Source organism: Passer domesticus, chromosome 7, assembly GCF_036417665.1.
Source record: "Passer domesticus isolate bPasDom1 chromosome 7, bPasDom1.hap1, whole genome shotgun sequence".
Classification (NCBI taxonomy): Eukaryota; Metazoa; Chordata; class Aves; order Passeriformes; family Passeridae; genus Passer; species Passer domesticus.
Window position 1 is genome coordinate 46,859,501 of NC_087480.1, and position 6,174 is coordinate 46,865,674.

Sequence of the window (6,174 nt, forward strand, 5' to 3'; positions counted from 1 at the left end):
TTAAAAATAGGCAGCTGCAGTAGTCCAACTTGCATTTGTATTTTCTAGAATAAACATTTTGTTAGTCACATATGTTGACTGGTATTTCACCTATTTTACAATATTCTTACAAATTCCTGTACAGTAGAGTAAGTTTACATTAAAATGTCACACCACCTTTGCTATGATTAATTTAGATTTGTCTATCACTGTGCGTGCTTGCTGATTTGCCCTGGGTATTATAATAACTATAGTCTGCTTGTCATTTCCTGCTAACATTGCCTCACCTGTAAAACTGCAGTAGATCTATTTCAGCTTCCTCGGTTTCTGCCATCACCTCACCTATTACAGGAGAATAAAAGAACATTTCTCAGGTGCATGCATAGATATTTTCATCATATTTCAAATGCATTCAAAAAATTGCTGCATATTGGCACCAAAACAAATGAAATAATTCCCCATATCTCTTCATGTATGAAATGTTTCCTTCCCTGTTGGAATGATGGCCAGCCTCTATTTATCCAGAGCTGGAAGGCATTGTTCCCACATACATGCAGAGCTATTTGGTTTGTTGATATATGCATCAAATCATATGCCTACTCCTTAATATGTCTGTGTTCATACATGTTTGTCTTTTTGTATTTTTAAAAATATGAAACACCTAATCAGAAAACTTATAGTTTAAAGTACAAAATTTTAAAAGAAATTACAGGTCAGGTCATTTGGATATGGACTTATTTTAAGGTAGGCAAAGCAGCATGTCATTAACACAAGACCATCACTGTACACACTGTCTGTGGCTGCACCAATTAACTGGGCAGGAGTGGTCACACCACCACGACTGCCAGTGAAAGTGGCCACATGGATGGACCAGCCGTGGGACACAATCTCTGCATCTTTTGGGGCTGTAAGCTTTGCTGTCCAGTTATTTTGGAAAGAAGAAAATCCTTCCAAAACATTCCTGTGTTTCTAAAAACCTGCAAGAGCAGACGCTGTAGCCAGAGCAGTTTTATTGCCATGAAAACACACCTGTACCTAATAAATGCATCAGGGTGCTGAGAGGGGCTCTCATCCTTCCCCGGCGCTGAGCAGAGCCTCACCAGTGGCTATCATTCCTCTTCCAACCAGAGAGAGTTTGGCTCCCCTGTAGCACTTGCAATCCAACTAGAAGAAGATGCAATAAGTGAATTTATTAACCCACGGGGGGTGGGGAGCCAGCAATGAAAACAATAAAAAGACTATGTGTTAACCTGTGTGCGTACCTCGATGGCTCCAGGTTTAGTCATATGTGCTAAATTAGACCATTAAACACTGTAAAGCCAATGTGTACTGAAATGCTCCCCCAGCCCTGTAATTTATACTATGCTACACAGGGCAGAGTAAGTTGCTCATAGTCATTGAATGACTTGTCTCTAACAGTACATTTTCACATAATTAAAGTGGACACAGCTTAGAAAAATTAAAAGGCTAGAATATAAAGCTCAGCTGCAAATAATATTAAATGGCATTATCAATAACAGAGATTCCAGGGTTTGCATATTAATTGTAAGAAGGTGCTAATTTGAGTGTTTTAAGCTTGCATTCACAAGCTTGTTTACATGCTTTGTTCCACCTGGACCTGTTTGGAGGTTTGTCAAAAACCTAACAAGCAGAAAAAGATTGCATTTGAAAATACACATACATGTTTAATTAAGCCAGGGCCACCGAACATTCCTCAATATATTTAGCTGTTGAGATTTAAGCACCACCAGAGCATCAGGCATTATCACCTTTTGAAGTACTGCAGAATCTTTAATATTTAAAGCACAAAGCAGACTTTAATATAAAATTCTAGCAGACCACAGAAGATTAAAGACGCATTATAAATGTGACAGTTTGTAAATGGAACACCAGTATTAAAGGGAACCCCCCTGATATTTTATAGCATATTTTTCAGGTGTATACTAAATTATAAATACAATTAAATAGCAGTAATTATTCTCTGGAAGGGGATGGCAGTTTAACTGTTCTAGAAAATAGTGATTAACAATAATGTAGGAAAGTGGTAATATGTGTTTTACCACACTGTTCTTGCAGTCAAACTTCATGCAGGCGTCTTCAGCTAATTTAAAACCACCCTGGGGCCCTACATCCATGGGCACAATGTCTTTGCTTCCATGAGGCAGAGAGTGGGAAGGACTGTTTTCTTGGTGTCCAAAACTCTTGGCTTTTGCTTAGACTCCCCAGCTGATCTCCATTACTGCAGATGCTGCTGCTTCCAGGGGAGGGAGGGCAGCAGGGACAGCCCAGAGGAGTTAAACCAGTGCCTCTTGAAGAATTTAGGTCCTGAATTAAGATGGTCCAATGCTGTCTCTTCACAGTCATGCAGGGAATTTTGAAAGAAGCTAACCTTATTGTATACCAAATTAATTTGGCAATCATGTGTCTCTAGACCAACAAGTCTGTTTAATAGATTGTACCAATCCTTTAATTTAGTGAATAAACCCCATGGGACCAGAATTTCCCCACTCCTTTTGTTCAGCTCTGTTTTTCTAGAGGGGTAAATACCTGTAAAAGCAAGAGCAACTATTAGAAGAGGGGAATGACTCTCAAGGACAAGATTTGAGACAAAATTTCTGCTTGCCATCTCTTGTGGGGACTTGAGACTGGCCCCCCAAAATCAGAGCCAATCTCTCCAGAAGGATGCAGGCTGATGGCAGTGGCAGCACAGGGACCTGTCTCCTCCCTGGCAGCCAGGATTTTAGCACAGGCTGGCAGGAGGCCTCAAGGAATACCTCTGTCATGACTGAGATACATTTATATTTTTCTGTCTTGACCCTTGACCTCCTTCCCTTTAAGAAAGGAAGCTGATGAAGGCAGATCTTTTTATTTTTTCTCCAAAATATGTTGGGATTTTTTTAGGAGACTGTCAGACTATGATTAATAATAATTAGCAATTTACATCTTTGAAGAGGAGTTTTTGGTTTGAAGGCCACATGCATCCAGACTCCTTCAACCTCACTGTGGAAAAAATCCCTGAACACTGGACATTTTGGGAAGCTCTCCACAGCTCGAGAGAGGGGCTCAACACTATCAAGGAACATTCCTGCAGAAGCCATAGTTTCTGCATCACATTTCTTTGGCCAGAAAAATCTCTTACTCACCCTTCTCTGCCTGGGATTTTGCCTATTTGAGGCTGCAGCATTAAGGTCCATGCCCAATCATCATTTAAACTGTTGGCAAAAAGAGTGATTCTGATGTTGACAACAAAAGTTTTAAGTGGGGTAAAATCTGAATAGGATTGCAGAGGAGAAGAAATTTAAAACAAGATTTTAAAAGCACGGAAATCCAACAATTTAGCATGAATATTCAGGTCTTTGGTGCTGGGCCATACAACTCCAAGGTCTCAGTGCACAGCTAAAGAGTTCTCAAATCTCTGGAGTGCCAGGCACATCCACTGCATTAAGGGCATTTTAATATGCATTGCAGTACAAAAGCTTAGCATATTATTTTCACTTTTATTATCAAAAAAAAGGAAAATATAGTGAATGTTATCCAACAGAGTGCTTTAAAACAGAATTTTCAAATAAAAAGTATAAAGAGATCTTAGTTATATTATTCATTGCAGAAATAAAAAATAAATTATACATATTCTCCTAATAGAGATTAAAATGGATAAATAATGAAAAGATTACAATAGCTATATTTCTCAGGGTCTAGTTTATATTGTTAACCTAAGTACTGTACACTATACATGATTAGGCACACTGCTCCTATGAAAAATGCAGTGCATCTGCTATTCACAAAAGCAATACCCAGGCCATGTTTTCCACAAGACTTTGTAGGAGCTGGATTGCTCACATTCTATGTTGGCATAGGCACACCAGACTGTGCCTCACGTCTGCATGGGATTTTTTAACATGCAAGAATGGCAAAGAAATTCTGGTTTTGTTAGATTACTTGTTTTTCCATCTACCATACACTCTAACATCATCTCCCCTTCACTGCAGGGTGCAGCTTCTCTGAAAACCAGGATGCCTCTGCCTTCTTCCAGATTTTAAAGAATTAAAATAAGTTAAATATTTTAATTTGGAATAAATACAAGATTTTATATGCTTAGCAAAATAAAGAAACCCACAGGGCAAAAACCCAACTGCACAACAACCAGCAGCTCCACAAGCACACTGTCTGCCAGGGATGCTGAGCATCCCAGTGGAATTCTCTCCCCTGCCATTTCTGCCATTTTTCACTTCAGCTCAGGAACTGCAACCTGGGAAAAAAGGCAGCTTCACTCAAACCCGACATTCATCCCAAAGAACAACTAGCTTAAGCAAATGGCATTTTGTAAAGCAAACTGGCTTGGTTTTAGATGATATTAAAATTCTCTGGGTGTCTGGCTTTGCCTCCTGTTGTGCCAGGGTGGAGTGGGTGAGGAGCAGCCCTGTCCCCCAAGCCAGGGCAAGATTCCTGACTAGACCAGCTGAGGGGCTCCTTATTGTCTCCAGACCCTCAAATCTGTGGATTCCCAGGGCAGTTTGGCTTACCTGAGCAATCAGCCCAGCCTTCCACTGACCCCACGTACCAACCTCATTGTGCCCCTCCTTGAGCTTGGGCAGGGCTTTGAAACCACTGCACAAAACCAGCACCAGGGTAGATGCTACTGAGTGTGCTCATAAAGAAAAGGCTTTTGCAGTGAACATTTTTGTCCTTAGTGATGGAAATGATGATCTTAATCTGCTTGCAAAACCTGTATTTAAATGGCTAGAAAGTGTTTCATATTCTCCAGTGCAAGGGCCCAAATCTGTTGATATTACAAGTGTCGTCAACATTCAGCAGCATGGCAGCTGTCACCAGGCAGTTCAGAAAGGCTGATTTAATTGATACTTTCCATTTCAAATACAATTTGCAGTCGGCATGTGGTGAGAAATGCATCTCACCATGCAGATTTTCATGATGCTGGAGCACAAAAAAAAAAAAAAGGGTGCTGCTTTTCTTTTGAGAAGCTTGAAATATAGTCTAGGAAGGAAATATTCAACTCTATATGCTTTCATTTAAAGGAACTAAATCATAGTAAATCCCAGATTACTTATTTCTGTATATGAAACAGTGTATGTGGCAAAATGTAGAAAGTAGCATACTATTTTTGGGAATGAGAAAGAAGGCCCTGTTTAGCTATGGGGTTTAAGCTAAGGTCTGCAATTCAAGCTTGAGCCTGGAATCTAATCCAGGTTAGATGGCTTCAAAACTCTCCAAGCCTTTCTAAGGAGGTTTTTTTTTCTTCTTCTTCTTTTTATTTTCTAAAATAACACAAATCTCACAAGAATAGCTGATCTTATCATTGAATGTCAAGAGATTTTAGCAAACCCAACTCCTATGACTTTTTCTATGTAGTTTAATTAATAGAACCTAAGGGTGGGCAGAAGCACTTGACCATCTGAACTGACATCTGCATCTCAGCCCATCACACCATACCCAACTGCCCTGCACCGAGCCAAATAACTGGTGTCTGGCTAAGCCAGAACACTTATTTTCTTTCCTTCAAGAGACCTTTTCTCTGAACTGCACCTTTTTGTTTCTAAGGACTGTGCCTGCCTGCAGGGGCAAGTGCCACATTGCAAGACAGGGCTTTGAATACAAACACAGAGGCACAAGCACACACTGTTCATCTTACTGATCTGACTTTTTCTTGGCTTGCTCTGCTTTTTAATCTATGCTAAAGAAAAAAAGCCTTTCAGATTTTAAAATATGAAGCTAATTTTTTTTTGCCTGACGAAGCATTATAGGCAGAATTGGACCTATTTCCCACCAGAACAGCTCATGGATCCCAGCAGTGCAGCCTCAGCCGTGGCTGCACACAGCCTCCTCGGCCTCTGCTCAGATCTCCTCTGAGAGGAAACTCCTCTGTGGCTCAACCTGCTCAGTCTCAGGCCAGAGGGCAAGTAGCCCACCAAGGGCATGATCTATCATGGTCCGTGCCCATGGCACAGGACTGTGCTCCCTGGGGAATCAGTGGGACTTCACATCCTCGAGCCTGGCTGTGAATCCACCCTTGCTTTACACCTCCTTTTTAGGGAGGAGATTTAGAAGAGGAGCTTAGACTAGAAACTCCTTTGACATCTTTTAATACATCTCATTCAGAATCTCTCCATCCAGCTGTTCCCATCCCTGTTTTAGCAGACAAAGCAGTGGCTGAAATCCTTTTTAATTCAAACATCG

At 40.7% G+C, this 6,174-nt stretch overlaps 1 long non-coding RNA gene across 1 annotated transcript; it reads right to left on the reverse strand.

Annotated features, from left to right (window-relative positions):
* Positions 1–217: 217 nt before the first annotated feature.
* On the reverse strand, positions 218–2,238 carry LOC135304143 (uncharacterized). The gene is made up of 3 exons (XR_010365588.1): positions 2,040–2,238; positions 1,015–1,143; positions 218–321 (listed from the first exon to the last, which is right to left on the reverse strand). It is a non-coding gene; the product is annotated as an uncharacterized LOC135304143 (long non-coding RNA).
* Between the last annotated feature and the right edge of the window lie 3,936 nt (positions 2,239–6,174).